General features: G+C 34.7%; 1 long non-coding RNA gene across 1 annotated transcript; it reads left to right on the top strand.

Moving 5' to 3' along the window:
• The first annotated feature begins 1034 nt into the window (after positions 1-1034).
• Positions 1035-3311, top strand: LOC116422085. The gene is made up of 3 exons (XR_004232672.1): positions 1035-1075; positions 2107-2263; positions 2755-3311. It is a non-coding gene; the product is annotated as an uncharacterized LOC116422085 (long non-coding RNA).
• Positions 3312-20019: the final 16708 nt, after the last annotated feature.

The following is a 20019-nucleotide window of genomic DNA, read 5'->3' as shown; positions in this document are numbered from 1 at the left end:
GTGAAATGAGCAGAACTAGGAGATCATTATACACAGAAACAAGATTATACAAGATCAATTCTGATGAATGTAGCTCTCTTCAACAATGAGATGATTCAGACAAGTTCCTGAGATTTAACTCCAGTGGTTTAGTGATAAAGAGAGCCATCTTCACCAAAAGAGAAAACTGTGGGAATAGAGTGCAGTTCACAACATAGAATTTTCACTCTTTTTGTTGTTGTTTGCTTGCATTTTATTTTGTTTCTCTTTTTTTTCTGGTTTGATTTGATTTTTCTTGTCTGGCAAGATAATTGTTTAAATATGTATGTATATATTGGATTTAACACATATTTCTATCTTGTTTAACATATATTGGACTACTTGCCATCTAGTGGAGAGGGTTGGGGAAGAAGGGGGTAAATTGAAACATAAGGTTTTGCAAGGGCTAATGTTGAAGAATTGTCCATGAATATGTTTTGAAAAATAAAAAGCTTTAATAAAGAAAAAATATGAAGTACTATGGCAGCTCAAGTCTAACAGCAATGTCATTTTAACTATAGAATCATACACTCTAAAGAAACCAAAGAACCTATTTTCCATACGTGACCTTAGGCAAATCACTTAGCAACTTTCGCTGTTATTTTCCTCATTTGCCAAATAAGTGAGCTGATACTACTAGGCTTATATCCCAAAGAGATATTAAAGTAGAGAAAGGGAACCATATGTGCAAAAATGTTTGTGGCAACCCTTTTTATAGTGACTAGAAATTGGAAATTGAAGGGATGCCCATCAATTGGAGAATGGTTGGGTAAATTGTGGTATATGAATGTTATGGAATATTATTGTTCTGTAAGAAATGTCCAGGAGGATGATTTCAGAAAGGCCTGGAGAGACTTACATGAACTGATGCTAAGTGAAATGAGCAGGACCAGGAGATCATTATATACTTCAACAACAATACTATATGATGATCAATTCTGATGGATGTGACTCTCTTCAACAATGAGAGGATCCAAATCAGTTCCGATTGATCTGTAATGAACAGAACCAGCTATACCCAAAGAAAGAACACTAGGAAATGAGTGTGGATCACAAGGTAATATTTCCATTCTTTCTGTTATTGTTTGCTTGCATTTTTGTTTTTTTCTTCTCAGGTTATTTTTACCTTCTTTCTAAATCAGATCTTTCCTGTGCAACAAGATAACTGCATAAATATGTATACATATATTTTATTTAACATATACTTTATCATATTTAAACATGTATTGGTCTACCTGCCATCTAAGGGAGGGGGTGGGGGGAAGAGGGGAAAAGTTGGAACAGAAGGTTTTACAAGGGTCAATGTTGAAAAATTACCCATGCATATGTTTTGTATATTAAAAAGCTATAATAAAAAATAAAATAAAACAAATAATTGAGCTGAAATAAATAATTTCTAGAGTTCCTTACATATAAATCTATGATTTTAAATATATCATCAATTGCACATTTTTTTTTCCAATTAACAAACATTAACGGGAACCTACTATATGTTAGGCATGTGAAAACTATTTAAAGATGAGAGACAGAGGGAAAATAAAGAGGTAAGAATGATTTAAAAATTGCAAATCTGGTTGACTGAAACAATAATAGAGCTCTCAACAAAAAAGAGAAGTTAAAAAGAAGGGTGGATTTTGAGAAAAGAAAATGAATTCTGTTTTGAATATATTGAGTGTGTTCATGGGGTATCTAGGAGGGAGATGTCTAACACTGAATTGGTGATATAGAACTAGAGCTCAGGAAAGATACTAGGGCTAGATATGTAGATTTAGCAGTCATATGCATAAAGCTAATAATGAGAGACTTTGAAGCTACTGAGATTATCAAGAAAAAGAGAGGAGATAAAAGAGAGGCATCCAAGTTGAGGGTGAAATAGGTTTTTGGGGGATGATAGATTTAACAAGATTTGGAGCCTGATTGGAGATCAGAGTTTTCTATGAGTTGAGTCATGGGTCACAGAGTACCCCTGTATTATTTATATATTGCCTCTAGTATTGAGCATGGTAGCAGCATTATAACTTGTACCTTAGTCTATTCTAATAAGCATCATGTCTATCTTTCTAAGTCTGTATCATTCTCTTTTGACAGACATAAGTGGAATCACTGAAATGCCTTTTTAATTTTTTCTTATGAAATTGACAAATATCAACAAAGATAAACATTTTAATATACAAAAAAGAATAGAAAAGAAGGATTATTTATGAAAACATGAATCTCTATTATGCACAGCTTGGATTTTTTAAAAGTATGTATTAAATTTAATATAATATTTAATGTAGTATTTAATTTATATATTTTAAAGTATATATTAATTTATTTTATGATTCATTAATGTTAATTAAAATTAATTTTTATATATTAAAATAGTAAAGTATATTTTAAGGTATATATTAAATTTAATATGTTACTGACAAAACTGTCCTATTTGTCTTGGTTCCCTTCTGAATATCCTTTTATATGGAGGTATTGGCTTGTGTCTTAGGAAGGATGGTAGAATGTGAAAAGATAAAGAAAGGAAATGAGAATGAGTTAATGTTTTGTTTGTATCTTTCACATGGAAGGAATATAAAATATTCAGAAAGAACTGGTAAAATGAACAATATAAAGAAGGAATCTGATATAAATGAGATGATAATAGGATAACAGTGAGATATGAGATACTTTAAATTAAGGCAGATCTACAGAGAGAAAAGTTATACTGGAAAGTATTAAGGAAACTTGCGGATGTATTCCCAGATTTGGTCAGTAAATGCTGACAAAGTATGGAGACTAAAAATGATGCTGGAACCATGGAATTAGGAATATGTTTTCAATTATCCTGAAAATGATAGATTGGAAAAATACAGCCTCATTTGTCTGACTCTATCCATATGACTGATATATCTTATCTTCTACCATAAGAAGAGGAGAAAAGAGTTTGGCAATGTTCCTATGGAAAGAAGCTCTCTGGATCTGATATATCCAAGTTACACCAAAATTCCAGACAAATTTAAGAAGGTAATTTGTGAGAATTTAGGAAAAGATGCCTCCATTACTAAGTGTCAACATACTTTGATATATCCAAGAAATCAAGGTCTTATCTATTTCAGTATTACCTACAAGGGTGCAGATAGCAACTCATCTATTCCACCTTATATTGTATATTTCTTGTTTATATTCTCCTCATAGATCTATCCAACATACATGAAGATTCCTTTCAGTTACATCATTTTTCATACAAACAATTTTCACTGCACTAACAAATATAAAACTATGTCAATACAAACCCTCCTAACAAAATTCAAAATAGAAAATATGCTTAAGATAGTTAAATATATTCATGTTTATATACATATATATACATATAGGATTCATATATGTGTGTATTTATGTATATGCATGTGATAACACTTGTGTATATATACATATGTGTGTATACTATGTAAACATACATGCCAATTTTTTAATAGTATTAATATTTATATAGCATTTACTACGGGCCAGGTAGCATCCTAAACACTGTACAAATTATTAATTCATTTGATCTTCACAACTCTGGGAGATACCCATTATTATCCTCATTTACAGATGAGGAAACTGAGACAAACAGGTTAAGTGATGTGCCCAGGATCACACGACATATATCTGAGATTTAAATCCAGATTCCTGCCTTCAGACCCAGTATATACATGCACACATAATTGTTTAGACACATATGTGTACTTGTGTATATATACACAAGTGTGCAGTATATACCCATATGTTTCTATGTATACATAATATGTATATTTATACATATGTACATGTATCTGTATGCATGTGTGAGAATATGTCCAAGAACAAAAAAAATGTCTGCCATCCAATTTTTTTATAACCATCTTATGTCTTTGGCAATGATCTTCAGTTTCTGCTCCTAGTGAGAAGAATAATACCAAAAAATTTGTAGGTAGGTAGTCACGTTAACTAAGTAGAAGGGATGTATTTGATAGATTGTCTCATTAGAGAAGGACCAAATGATATTATTAAATACTTAACACCTATTTCAACAATCCATTCTAATTTATTTTTCCTTATTTACTCCATTCCAATTTTCTGGGAGGCTTGTGCTTCCAAATGACAGAGGAGGCTACGAAAGCACTTCACTAATATCCAGATTATGATCCCAGCGCCACATTTCCTGGGCTACAAGGGGGTGTCCTGATCAGAAGCTATTCATTAGGTATATGTCATGGAGGAAAACAGATTTCTGTCTTAACACCTCAGTTGTAGAAGTTAAATTAGATGAAGTTATTGTTGGTATGAAAATCAATGTCTATTCCAAATACTAGTTGCAAAAGAGTACATATGTATGTTGTATGTCCTTGCCTGAATGTGTATATATATATATGGCATGTAAGGGAATGTGTGTCTGTATTGTGTATATGCAAAATGTCATCACCATACCATAGAACGGCTGAGTAGGCCACTTGGAGACAGAATCCCATGATGTGGGAACAGGGGATTGTAGCAGAGGACATTGAGTAATGGCAGTTTATAGCTTATTCTTAGATATGACTAAGTATGAAGGAGTATCGAAGAGTTAAGGACCACTTTACAGTTATTTGAACTGGTAATTTACAGAATGATGGAGCTGTTGATAGAGATAAAGTTGCATGCTTTATGGAAATGAGCTAAGTTGAACTTGAGATACCTATGAATCATCCAGGTGCGATGGTTAGGACTTAAGTGTAAGTGTAGGATTGGATGCCAATGAATGGAAGTCAATACTGGTACTAGATGAGAAACTGCAGATAAATCTTCATAATCTAGTTCCAGTATAGGAAAAAACAACCATAAACAAATATTCTACTGCTGGTAGGACAGCATAATTTCCAAATATAATAGATAACACATTTATACATTATGAAAAGTCATAGAGTAAAAATGACAGAACAAAAACTTTCAATGGCTTTTATTAACATGTTCAAAGGAACCAGGGCAATTAATTTGTAAGCAAATTTTGTCTGGTGAATAGAATAAAACTGAGAGGAGGGGAGAAGAGAGTTGATAATTAAAACACAGAATAGTCTCCACAAGAAAATTGGGAAATAAGGCTGATTTAGAGAGAAAAAAACTGGAAGCTAAATGAATTTCCTTAAGGAATGACTGAAAAAAAAATTGTGCTATGTGAATATAAAAGGACATTATTTCAATATAAGAGATAATAAGCATAAAATATTCAGAAAAACTAAGGAAGATTTATATGAACTGAGATAAAGCAAATAAAACCAGGAAGGCAATGATCACAGTCATGTATGGGAAATAAATCCCTAAAAAACATTAGAAGGTCTCACCAATATATTGATTAGTCTAGACTTCAGTATTCAAGTATTCTACTGCTTACTGAGTCTATATTCCTCACAACTTTGTAAGGTAAATAGTAATGATAATAAAAATTGACATATGGTTTATGACACACACATGGTACTGATACCTAAACCAGGTAGGTTGAAAACAGAGAAAGAAAATTATGCCTAATCTGCCTAATGAATATTAATGCTAAAATATTAAATAAAATATTAGCAAAAAGATTACAGAAAATCATCCCCAGGATAATATACTATGACCAAGTAGGATTTATACCAGGAATGCAGGGCTGGTTCAATATTAGGAAAACTATTAGCATAATTGACTATATCAATAACCAAATTAACAAAAACCATATAATCATCTCAATAGATGCGGAAAAAGCATTTGATAAAATCCAACATTCATTCCTAATAAAAACACTTGAGAGTATAGGAATAAATGGATTTTTCCTTAAAATAGTCAGGACCATATATTTAAAACTGTCAATAAGCATCACATGTACTAGGGATAAACTGGAACCATTCCCAGTAAGATCAGGAGTGAAACAAGGTTGCCCCCTATCACCATTATTATTCAATATTGCATTAGAAATGCTAGCCTTGGCAATAAGAGTTGAGAAAGAGATTAAAGGAATTAGAGTAGGTAATGAGCAAACCAAATTATCACTCTTTGCAGATGATATGATGGTATACTTAGATAACCCCAGAGATTCTGCTAAAAAACTATTAGAAATAATTCACAACTTTAGCAAAGTTGCAGGAAGCAAAAGAAATCCACATAAATATTCAGCATTTTTATACATCACCAACAAAATCCAACAGCAAGCGATACAAAGAGAAATTCCATTCAAAATAACTGTCGATAGCATAAAATATTTGGGGATTTATCTACCAAAGGAAAGCCAGGAATTATATGAGCAAAATTACAAAACACTTTCCACACAAATAAAGTCACATTTACATAATTGGAAAAATATTAAGTGCTCTTGGATAAGTCGATCTATTTATTTAGTGCTATACCAATCAAACTCCCAAGAAACTATTTTCATGACCTAGAAAAAATAACAACAAAATTCATATGGAAGAACAAAAGGTCAAGAATTTCAAGGGAATTAATGAAAAAAATCAAATGAAGATGGCCTAGCTGTACCTGATATAAAATTATATTATAAAGCAGCAGTCACCAAAACCATTTGGTATTGGCTAAGAAATAAATTAGTTTATCAGTGGAATAGGTTAGGTTCACAGGACAAAATAGTCAATAACTATAGCAATCTAGTGTTTGACAAACCCGAAGATCCCAACTTTTGGGATAAGAATTCATTATTTGACAAAAACTGCTGGGAAAACTGGAAATTAGTATGGCAGAAATTAGACATGGATACACACTTAACACCATAAATCAAGATAAGATCAAAATGGATTCATGATTTAGGCATAAAGAATAAGATTATAAATAAGTGAGAGGAACATAGGATAGTTTACCTCTCAGACTTGTGGAGGAGGAAGTATTTTTGTGACCAAATAATTAGAGATCATTATTGATCCCAAAATAGAAAATTTTGATTATATGAAATTAAAAATCCTTTGTACAAACAAAACTAATACAAACAAGATAAGAAGGGAAGCAACAAACTGGGGAAACATTTTTACAGTGAAAGATTCTGATAAAGGCCTCATTTCCAAAATATATAGAGAACTGACTAATTTATAAGAAATCAAGCCATTCTCCAGTTGATAAATGGTCAAAGGATATGAACAGACAATTTTCAGATGACGAAATCGAAACTATTTCTACTCATATGAAAGGGTGTTCCAAATCACTATTGATCAGAGAAATGCAAATTAAGACAACTCTGAGATACCACTACATACCTGCCAGATTGGCTAAGATGACAGGAAAAGATAATGATCAATGTTGGAGGGGATGCAGGAAAACTGGGACATTGATGCATTGTTGGTGGAATTGTGAATGAATCTAACCATTCTGGAGAGCAATCTGGAATTATGCTCAAAAAGTTATCAAACTGTGCATATCCTTTGATCCAGCAGTGCTGCTACTGGGCTTATATCCCAAACAGATACTAAAAAAGGGAGAAAAATGTTTGTGGCAGCCCTTTGTGTAGTGGCTAGAAACTGGAAAATGAATAGATGCCCATCAATTGGAGAATGGTTGAGTAAATTGTGGTATCTGAATGTTATGGAATATTATGGTTCTGTAAGAAATGACCAGCAGGATAAACACAGAGAGGCTTGGAGAAACTTACATGAACTGATGCTGAGTGAAATGAGCAGAACCAGGAGATGATTATACAATACTGTATGAGGATGTATTCTGATGGAAGTGGATGTCTTCTACAAAGAGAAGATCTAATTCAATTCCAATTGATCAATGATGGACAGAATCAGCTACACCCAGAGAAGGAACACTGGGAAATGAGTGTAAACTGTTTGCATTTTTGTTTTTCTTTCCAGGTTATTTTTACCTTCTGAATCCAGTTCTTCCTGTACAACAAGAGAACTTTCGGTTCTGCACACATATATTGTATCTAGGATATACTATAACATATTTCACATGTATAAGACTGCCTGCCATCTAGGGGTGGGGGTGGAGGGAGAGAAGGGAAAAGTTGGAACAGAAGTAAGTGCAATTATCCATGCATATGTTCTGTCAATAAAAAGTTATAATAATAATAATTAAAAAAAGAAAATTGACATATGGTACCTTAAAGTTTCCCTCATAACTTATCAAAAATGAACTTCACAACAATAGTGTAAGGTTGATCTCACAGTCATTCTTATTCCCATTTCACAGTGTAGAAGCTGAGTTTAATGATTTGTCCATGGTCACATAGCTAGCAAGTATCATATGTGGTGTTTAAATCCAGATATTTCTAACTCAAAGTCATTCACCAATTGATACAAGCCAATCTGGCAGGTATGTAGTGGTATCTCAGAGTTGTCTTAATTTGCATTTCTCTGATCAATTCACCTCATTCACCAATATTTCTATTTTAAAATATTTTATTGACACAATTTATTTTTCATATCATCATAATTTCTCCCAGGAGTCTTTCCCCTCCCTCTCCCAAAAAGCCATTACATGTAATACTTATAAAGGAGCAAAAAAAAAAAAAGAAAAAGAAAAAAAGAAACAAACAAAAAAACAAAGAATCAGCAAAACAATCTGAAAGGATCAAAATATATGCATCAAGAAACTGGAAACTGAGTGGATGTCCATAAATTGGAGAATGGCTGAATAAGTGATGATATATGAATGTGATGGAATATTATTGTTCTATAAGAAACAATCATCAGGATCTCAGAGAAATCCTGAAGAGACTTAAACAAACGGATGCTAAGTGAAATGAGCAGAACCAGGTGATCATTGTACACAGCAACAAGATTATATGATGATCAATTCTTATGAACATGGATCTTTTCAACAATGAGATGATTGAGGCCTGTTCCAATGATCTTGTGATGAAGAGAGTCATCTGCACCCAGAGAGAGGACTGTGGGAACTAAATGTGGATCACAACAGAGCATTTTCACTCTTTTTATTGTTGCTTGCTTGCATTGTTTTCTTTCTCATTTTTTCCTTTTTGATCTGATTTTTCTTATGCAGCAAGATAATTGTATAAATATGTATACATATATTGGATTTAACATATATTTTAACATACTTAACATATGTTGGATTACTTGCCATCTACAGGAGGGGGGAAACTTGCAACACAAGGTTTTTCAAGGGTCAATGTTGAAAAATTATCCATATGTATGTTTTGAAAATATACAAGTTTTAATAAAAAATATATGCATCAACAAAGTCTGTGGACCCCAGAACTCTGCAAGGGAGTTAAATGAGAATATCTTCTCATATCATTTTTTTTTAGAGTAGGGCTTATTCTTTGTATTTTGCAACATTTCCTTTTGATTGATTTTTTTTTTCCTATTCTTTCCCCATGTCCTTTACTGGATCTTTATCTGGGTCACTTCAACTAACCATGGATGTTCCTCATGGCTCTGTCTGAGCACTCTTCTTTTCTCCACCCATTCTGTTTTGGTGGGGATATCATCAGTGCCTTTGTATTCAATTATCATGTCTATGCAGAAAACTTTCATGTCCAACCTGTCTCTTGGATATCACAAAAACATCTTAAATTCAACATGTCCAAAATGGAACTCATTATCTCCTCTGTCTCCCCAACATCTTCTTCCTAACTTCACTATTACTGTCAAGGCCATTCATCCAAACTGACAACCTAGATGTCATTCTCAAATCCTCCTTCTCTGTCAACCCCTACCCCATTTCCTATCAGATACTAAGTTCTCTTTATTCTACTTTTTCAACATCTTTTGTATCCTCCTCATAGCCCCCTTCTCACCTTTGCCACTATCTTTGTGTAGGACCTCATCACTTCTCCCCTCAACTATTGAAATAACTTGATGGTTGATTTCTCTCCTTCAAATGTCTCCTAGCTCTAGTCTGCTCTCCAGTTAGCTACAGAAGGATCTTCCTAAAGCACAAGTCTAATCACGTCACTCCTGCTCTCCCCCATTCAGTAAATGCCAGTAGTTCCTTATTTCTTCTAGGATCAAATATAAAGTTCTATTCACTTCTTAAAGTCCTTTATAACCTGATCCCTTCCTACCTTCCAGCATTATTATATATTATTCTCTTCTTTTTTTCTCCAGTAATAAAAACCATTATTAAATGCTTATTATGTGCTAACTACAGTGCTAAGTACTAGTTTGCAAAGAAAAATAAAAGACAGTTCTTGCTTTCCTGGAACTCACTTTCTAATGGGGAAGAAAACAGGCAAAAAATTATCTACAAATAAATTATAACATTTCAGTTCTTGGTGGGGAGTAGATTTGCTTTAGCTCACTTCCTATAAAACATTAAGTGCAACATGTTTATATTCACAGGTGGCATCTCTGTTGCATTCATTATTTTACTTCATTTTTAGCAAGGAGAGGAACCCAAAGTGCTTCTCAAAGACCCCTCCTTAGATCATTAATGTTAAACCAGATGAAAAATCTTACCTGTACCCATACTCCCAGATCTCTGTCTAACTATCCCGCAGAGAAAACAAATTAAAGGCCCAGGGGTCTAATTACCCCTGTCTAACTAAACTCCCAAAGATAGAAATACCTTTTTTCCCATGAGGGAAGAAGTCACAGAGATTGACCAGAAGGAGAAAACAGCTGAAGTTGAGAGGCTTTCTTAATCTCTTTAGCTGATTAAAACCCCTTTTCTTCAATGTGATGTTAATCAACCTGAGTCTGTTGTAGACTATCTCCCTATGTCCCATAGTCTCTCTTTTCACAACACTTCCCTTGCATATTATTACAATTTTCTTAGAAGAAGCACCCTTGTCTCTTCCACATGTTATGCTCCATCTCCATCTTCTCACTAGTATTTTCCATATAGAAATACCATCCAAAAAACTCTGGACATTCAGCAACCCCCATTAACACATACACATAATTTTTCAACTGTTCTCTAGTTGGTATTATGCTTCCCCTTAGATTTTAAGTTTTTGTACTATAAAAAAGAGCTCCTACAACATCTTATTCTCTTCTGTGTACTCTTTGATCGAGAGACACTAGCCATTTTATTGTTGCTTGTACAAGACATTCCATCTTTATAATGCATTGTCATGGCTATTTACTCTTCACTCCTGGAATTCTGTCTCCTCATCTCAGCCTTCCAATTTCTCTGGCTTCTTTCATGTCTCAGCTGAAGTCTCATTTCCCTCAAGAGCCTTTCTCAGATTTCTTCAATGCTAGATTTTTATTTCCCTCTGCATTATCTCCAGTTGATGATGTATATATCTTATTTGGACATCATTGTCTCCATGTTGTCTGGCCTATTTAACTGTGAGCTTCTTCAAAGCAGGAACCATTTTTATCTTTCTTTGTATTCCCAGTGCTGAGCACAGTGCCTGGCACATAGTAAGTAGACACTTAATAAGTGATGGTTCACTTGGTTTGTTTTATAAATTATTTCCTTGGCTTTGCTTACTTTGGTCTACATCAAGTCATATAAATCTTTCCATACTTCATTGTACTCCTCCATAGTCATCATTTCTTACAGTATAGTAATATTCCATTACATTTGTGTAACTATTTGTTACTCATGTTTTACGGATAAGAAAAGAAAGATTTGGCTTAAGTAAGTTACCAGCACATGGCTAGGAAGTGGTAGAGCCAGGACTGGCAGCCAGATCTCTTGAGTTCATATCCAATTCTATTTCCATTTTATCTAGAGCAGTGGATTTGGAGCAACTTTAAAACTTTGAAAGACTTAGGATCAAGACAATAGAATCAACCACAGGTCCAGATGATTCATGGTGAAACATTCTTTCTACCTCCAGATAGAGAGCTGAGAGACTTAGTGTTCAGCCTGAAGCTTTTTTTTTTGGTCACATATATGTGAGAATTTGTTTTGCTTGTTTGTACATATTTGTAACAGGTTTTATTTTTCTTTCTTATTCAATGAGTGAGGGGAGGGATAAGAGAAAGAGAATTCAGACACATAAAATTTAATTTAAAACAAATTTTAAAAATATGGTTATCTCTATTTGTGTCAATTCAACTATATAAACCCATAATCAACACCTGGAAATGGCAGTTAAATTATATGCACAGAGTTAAGATTATAGTGGATGTTTCATTAATGTTATTGACTGATTGATCTGAATCTAAGCTCTGCCATTTACTATTTAACTGACCTTGGACAAGTTGTTCTCTAGATTCAGTTTTTAACTTGTAGAAAGGAAGCAAGATGGACTAGATGATTTCTAAGGTTCTTTATTGCTCTAAATCTAGTATTTTCTATTTCAAATTTGCTCTAACTGCAAGATTATGTGTGGTACCACATAAAATACAGGAACTGTTTAAATTTGTATTATTTATCACTTCTCCCCCTAATTTCGTCACAGAATTTCTAATACGCAAAGAATAAGCTTATGATTGTTTTTATTTCCCTTTACAAATACTTGCTAATTATTCATTGTGATTTGACTGCGGCTTCATTGTTTAAAAGGTTCTTTTACTCAGTATTTCATCATGAATCATCATTATCTTATGTTCACTAAAACTACAAGATGAAAACCATTACATAGTACTAATCTTTGCCCTAATTTTAGAGCATGTTATGCTTATAACACTTTTAGAGATCTTCTAGCTCAACCTCCTAGCCAGTAAAGACATCCCTGTTATAGTAGTCCTGACATGTTGCCAGTGTAGCCTTTGTTTAAACATTTCCAGTGACAGGAACCTCACTACTCTTAAGGCCAATTGTTAACAAGTTCTTTTGTCCATTGAATCTAAATCTTCTTCCTTGGATAATCCATGTCTTGGCACAAATTCTGCTCTCTAGAGTTACATCAAATTTATCTAACCTCTCATGACAGCTTTTCAAATATTTGAAAATGACTATTATATACTTCTCTTAATCCTTTTCTTCTTCAACCTAAAAGTCTGGTTTTTTATATATGTGTATATATGTTTATATACATACTCCTATGAATATATACATATATGTAAAGTGAAATATGTGTGTATGTATATATGAAGTAAGCTTTGACTTTGTAAAAAAAAAAAATGAATGTATTATTTTCCACTCTATGAAAGACTTTTTTAAAATTTCAAAATCACTGACTTTTCTTGCAGAAGAACCTATAAATACCTCCAATTCTTGAAATTTAATAAGAGAAAAATAGTTTTCTTTCATGCATATGCAAAAGATTCAGTTGGGTTGACATAGTTTCAAATTACTTTTTATTATTTTTATCTCTTCCTCATTTTACACAATATATCCTTTGCTATCCACATTGCTTTTCTTTAAAAGTTCTCTAGTATATCAACATCACTATTAAACAGTGGCACTTAAAGATGGATATAATACTCTAATAGTGGTCTGACTAGTGCACAGAACACTGGGACTCTTTCCTTCCTTGATCTGGATACTAAACTCTTAGTATCAGAAAGGTCACTTTGTCAATCAGTTTTACTTAACAGTTTTTTCATTATTTTAAGGGAGGCACTATTGGATGGTAGTTTCAAAGTTTATATTTGGAAATGACTGTTATGTAAAAACAACAGGCATCAATAAAACAAATACATGTCCCAAAAATCTGAGTGCTGTTTTAAACTGCAACCTGAATAAACTTTAAGCCATTACAACTTAAAATTCACTGAAACTTTAAATGTTGCCTAAATTGGCATTACTTTGTAAATACTGTTGACTCATTTGACATTCTTGGTCAATTAAAATCCGGAGGATTTCCCATCTCCTACAGATTGCTGATAGCCATGTCTCCTTCATCTTGTAATTGTTCAACTGATTTTTTGGAAACTAAATGCAGGACTTCATGTTTATTCTTTTTAAATATTGTGTTATAACTCCCTTCTTTTCAGAGGGAGGGGACTATGGTTGTGGAATAATATATGTACAGTCGTACAAAGTACGACTTCATTGAGTAGGAGAGGAAAAAGAATAAATTCAAAATTTAATGTGATATAAAAAGAAAAATTATTAATACAATCTTTAGGGGAAAACATCTTTATTGGACTAGCTTGTAAATCTAGTTCAAATCTAACCTATCAAATTTTCTTTTGCATCCTGATTGTCATCTGCCTTTCTCTTTGATTTGTGTGATCTGCAGATTTCAGTCAAATATTTTTCTAAGTAATATTCTGGACTTAATTTCCAAAATCATTTTTGTAAATAAATCCAATCATTTCATTAGTTTTATAGGTCTCCTTTATTTTTAAAAAGTAACACACTTCTCCATTCTCTGAATTAAATTACCTAGCAATTGTCTGGCTAAACCACAACACTCAAAGGGCACTGCTTTTGCAGCTGTTGATGACTTAATTTTTCTTCCCTTAGTATCCTTTTTTTTTAAAAAATGTGCCTTGTCCAGGATCAAGAACTTGGATTACACATTCAGGACAGGGTGATGTGGCCATTGGTGTTTCCTGTAGGGGAGGCTTATTTTGAGACTTCTGCTCTCTCTCCCTGGCATGTTAGGGAATGGTGGGCCTTTGAAGAAGATGGAATTATGTTGGTACAGCTCCTAGAAATTCATTAATTGGCTACAACAAGTCATAGATCCAAGATTTTAGCCTAAGGGTGAGCTATCTGACAACTTCCTCCCCCACATACACACCTTGGTGTCCCAAAAGTCTTAGTGCAGTTTTAAGCTATTAAAAACTAAAAAAAAAAATTTATAGGTTACAACTTAAAACTACACTAAGATTTTTGGAATGCCTTGTAATTGTTTTATTGATACCCTTTTCTTTAAAAAAAAAATAGTCATTTCCAAATATAAACTTGGAAACCACCATGCAATAATGCTTCTCTTATAGCAATGAAAGACAGTTAAGTAAAGCATATGACAAAATGACCTTTCTGATAGTGCATGCAACGTTCTACCTCCCTGCCTTTCTGCCAAAGGAAGAAAAGTATATTTTTTTATCTGTTTTCTGGAACCAAATTTGATCATTAATATTATTTAGAGGTTATCTATGTTTCATTGCTTTTTGATTTATGTTAGGGTAATAATCATTGAGTATATTGTTTTCTTGGTTCTGCTTATTTTGTTCTGCAGGAGTTCATATATTTTATTCTGAATTTCTCAACTAATTTTGTGTGTGTGGAACAATGATATCCAATTATATTTATAGTCACATTTTATTTAACCTCAAATTTAATCAATGGATACTTATTTTGTAACCATTCTTTTTTTTTCTTCCACAAAAAGTGTTACTATGAATATTTTGTTACATATAGGGTAAAATTTGGCTTTTACTTAAGAACTGATGGAAGAAGAATAAAGGGGTCAGCTGACTGTGATACTTTGTCATGCTATTGCCACAGTTAATGAACTAATGGATGAGTCTTCAGATAAGTATAGGATCACATAATATTAAAGCTAGGAGGGACAGAAAAGATTATCAAAATATATCGTTTTACAGAAGAGCAAACTAAGATCCAGATAGGGAAAGTGGATTGCCCAAAGGAAAACAGTTAATTATTGGTAGAGGCTGGATGAGAAACCATACCTCTTAACTCTCCATTCAGCTCTTGTTTTTTTGTTGTTGTTGTTGTTGTTGTTTTTTACAATGTAATCACTACCGGATAGAGTTCAAGGCAAGAACTGAATTAGGGGTGATGTGACCTAGAAGTTCACTATAGGTACCCCATTAGAGAGAAGACAATTGTCCAATGCCCCACCAAGATCACTCATAAACCCCTTTCCTCCTATCAGGTATAATAAGAACAATTAGTACAAACATTATCCCTGAACCTAAGACAGACTCTTTTCTTATCCAAAGTCCATGGGGAGAGTATACTCAAACTTAGGAGTACAAGGGTAGTAAGGAACACATGTGGCAAATCAGTGCCTCCCATTTAAGGCTCTGGAAGTCTTTTTTTCTTTCTTCATGGAGTCCTACTGAAGTTCCTTGGCCAAGCTCTCTACTGGCCTCCAAAGACTGCTGTCTTTCTAGAATCCAGACAGCATTTCTCTATCATGAGGGGTCATGCTCCCTGAAGCTGTTGATGTCTGCAGGTGACTATTTTCCTGTCCCCCATCCCCATTTGAAAGGGAAGCTTTTTGCCTTGTTTAGCTAAGACCCAGATCATCATTCCATTTTCTGTAGTCTAGTCATCAGAGCTTCACTCTCCAGCTATCTCTATCCCACCAGAAAAAAGATCTCACAACTAATTTCACTGGTTCTGCTAAGTGAACTTTTTGTTTTTCTGGCCAGGAACCAGGCCTCCATGCCATTTTCTGTAGTCTCCTTAGCATACCTCTCCTTCCAACAACCCTTTCTGTGTTATCTTCCACCTCCAGAATATAATTGAGGGAAGGAACTGTTTTGTTTCTTTTTGGGTGCATTCCTAGAGCTTCACCCAATGCTTGACACATAGTAAACACTTAATAGACTCTCTCTCTCTCTCTCTCTCTCTCCCTCTGTTTCTGTTTCTGTCTCTCTGTCTCTGTGTCTCTTTTAGTCTGGGTCTCTGTCTCTGTCTCTATTTCTGTCTGTCTCTCTTTCTCTGTGTCTCTGTTTCTGTTTCTCCATTTCTGTCTTTCTCTCTCTTTCTGTCTCTCATTCTCTCTGTTTCTGTTTCTGTCTGTCTCTGTCTTTCTCTTCCTTCCCCACTTCTACCTCTAGCCCCTCTGGTGACCCCAACTTCTACCACCTTTTGGCTTCAATTATTCATAGGATCTCTGGATCTCCCAAACTCACAAGGATACTAGAACACACACTTTTATTTTAGAATAGTAACTTCTGAGAAATATAAAAATAAAGAAACAAAGGTGACATAGCGCTCACAGGCACCAAAGTTTGTGGGAAACAAAGCTATGGTTCCTTTCCCACTGACTCTCAACTAGATCTAGTCTTTAAAGTGAAAGTCACAAACAAAACAGAATAAAGGATCTAGTCATACCTTCATAAACTTACTCATTTCCTGTTCAGCAAGCACTGAGACATCAGTTCTTGTTCTCTAGTCAATCTGAAGACTTTTCTTTATCACAGAGTGCTAGTTTCTCAGCCATGCATGAAAAGAAGCAGGCTCCAAGTTTCTATATAACTAGATTGAGACCAGGCTGAGATATTCTGTTCATATTCTGAGGCCTGATTTTTTTACACATGTGTGTATGTGTGTGTAGACACACACACACACACTCCCTATTATATTTGAATTCCTCATGTTTGTCATTTATTAAGGAGTAATAATATTCCATTATGATTAGATACTACAATTTATTCAATTATTTCCCAATGGAGAGGCATCCATTTTTGTTTCCAGGTTTTTGCTACTAGAAAATAGGTTGTGAATATTTTAGTAAAAGTAGGGCATTTCTGTCATTGACCTCCTTAGGGTCTAGGGTATTTATTTCTTTAGGTATTTCTACATAATTTGGAGCCATCTCTGCAGCAACATTTCTTTAGCATATTAAGAATACTTTCCTTATGAAGGTATTTTCTCTTTGCTATACAATATTGCTTTAGTTGAAATGTGAAATTTACTTTGATGATGAAGGCAGCTAGAGTGACACAGTGAAAAGAATGTGGGGCCTGGAGTCAGAAAGACTCATCTTTCTGAGTTCAAATCTAACCTCAAACACTTACTAGCTGTTTCATCCTGGGCTGATCACTTAACCCTGTTTGCCTCAGTTCCTTATCTGTAGAATTAACTGATAAAGAAAATGGATGTCTGCTAAGAAAACCCCAAATGGGTCACAAAGAGTTGGAAATGACAAAACAACAACAAACTGATAATGAAGATTTTCTGTTTGTACCTAGAGATGTCTCTGAGAAGTCAATTTGGGTAAGGGGAATCTAGTACTCTGTCCCACACAGCTTTAGGGGCTCATCTGGGATTGTGTGACTTCCCAGACAAGTGCCTGTTGAGAGTTTTCTCCTTCGGATCCTTGGGATCAGACTTCCAACCTCCCTATTAGTCTGCAGCAAAGGAACTTAGTAAATACAGAAAGCAAAAAGTCTCCTAAGAAGCCTGACAGATTGGCCAGAAGACAGTCACATGACTTATGCTTGCATAACCCGAAGTAAGCACTATCTGTAAGCACTGCCTGTGCCCTTGGACTATCCTTTTTTTTTTTTTTTTTTTTTTTAGCTTTTTATTTACAAATATATACATAGGTAATTTTTCAGCATTAACAGTTGCAAATCCTTTTGTTCAAACTTTTTCCCTCCTTCTCCTCACCCCTTCTACCAGATGACAGGTTGACCAATACATGTTAAATATATAAAAGTATAAGTTAAATACAATATATGTATACATGTCCAAACAGTTATTATGCTGTATAAAAAGTCGGACTTTGAAATAGTGTACAATTAGTCTGTGAAGGAAATAAAAAATGCAGGCGGACAAAAATAGAGGGATTGGGAATTCTATGTAATGGTTCATAGTCATCTCCCAGAGTTCTTTCTCTGGGCGTAGCTGGTTCAGTTCATTACTGCTCCATTGGAAATGATTTGGTTGATCTCATTGCTGAGGATGGCCAGGTCCATCAGAACTGATCATCATATAGTATTGTTGTTGAAGTAAATAATGATCTTCTGATCCTGCTCATTTCACTCAGCACCTTGGACTATCCTTATGCTGAACGGGGACCCTGGGATTGCTAGAGTCCTACTGATGCTTAGTAATCCAGCGAAAGGGATCCTAGTAACCTAGGAGGAAGTTCTGATAAACAGTACAGAGGAGGAGAGCTCTGGGTAACTGCTTGGAGCGGGGGGGGGGGGGGGGGGGGGGGGGGGGGGGGGGGGGGGGGGGGAGAGGATGACCCCACCAAATTGTTGATCCCAGTCAAGAAGCTGGCTGTGTTTTAGAGAATCGCTAATCATTAAATTGGAGCTGGTCAGATGAATACAGACAGGCTTGGAGAGGCTTACATGAACTGATGGTAACTGAAATGAGCAGAACCAGGAGATCATTATATACCTCAACAACGATACTATATGAGGATGTATTCAGATGGAAGTGGATTTCTTCAACAAAGAGAAGATCTAATTCAGTTCCAGTTGATCAATAATGGACAGAAACAGCTACACCAAAAGAAAGAACACTGGGAAATGAATGCTAACAGTTTGCATTTTTGTTTTTCTTCCCGGGTTATTTTTACCTTCTGAATCCAATTCTTCCTGTGCAACAAGAGAACTGTTTGGTTCTGCACACATATATTGTATCTAGGATATACTGTGACATATTTAGCATATATAGGACTGCTTGCCATTTGGGGGGAGGGGGTGGAGGGAGGGAGGGGAAAAGTCGGAACAGAAGTGAATGCAAGGGATAATGTTGTAAAAAATTACCCAGGCATGGGTTCTGTCAATAAAAAGTTATAATTATTAAAAATAAATAAATAAATGAATAAATTGGAGCTGCTCTCCCCAAAAGAGGACTCTTCAACAAAAATGGGGAAGGAGCATTCCAAGCCCCAATCTTCGGAGTAAAAATCTAAAATACTACCAGATAGGCCACTAGGTAGCTGGCTACAGAATTGGAATAAATTACCAAAATATAAAGAGAAAGATAAAAAGAAAATGATTAACTATTGCTGTATTGGGGGGGACGGGGGAACCAAGACATTGGAGGAGGAACTATTTGGCCAAAAAACAGGTCTTGTGAAGATTGGGTATGTCAAAAACTTAAAATTTTTGTGAATGGAAAAGATCCTCTAAATTTAGAGGAAGTAGTTTATTCAAACCTCTAATTGTCTGAGGCTCATCTCTTCCATTCACAAGTAAAGATGGGAAGGAAAAGATAGAGCAGGAATTGGTCCACCCATGGGACCCTCTTCTCTTTCTTCTTCCCCTATATGCTTCTCCTCCTCCTCCTAAGACCATGCCCATCCCCACAGCTCCACTTCCAACCCTAGCAATCTGTGGGAGGATTTATTAACACCCTCTACCCCTTGCCATAGACTTTTGAGAAGGGAAATAGAGCAATTCAAAAATGGTCTAGTAATTTCCTGATCCCTGACCCATGTATATCTGGGGCCCATTTATACCCACTAAGAAAGGTACCCTTAGCTCAAGGGAGGTTAGGGTTTGTTAATGCACTCCTTAGCACTACTGAGGTGAGGAATTTTAAGGAGATGAAACTCATGAAAGACCC

This window comes from Sarcophilus harrisii, chromosome 3 (assembly GCF_902635505.1).
Source record: "Sarcophilus harrisii chromosome 3, mSarHar1.11, whole genome shotgun sequence".
Taxonomy (NCBI): Eukaryota; Metazoa; Chordata; class Mammalia; order Dasyuromorphia; family Dasyuridae; genus Sarcophilus; species Sarcophilus harrisii.
Note: the sequence above shows the minus strand (reverse complement) of the source record. Positions and strands in the feature narration are given on the sequence as shown.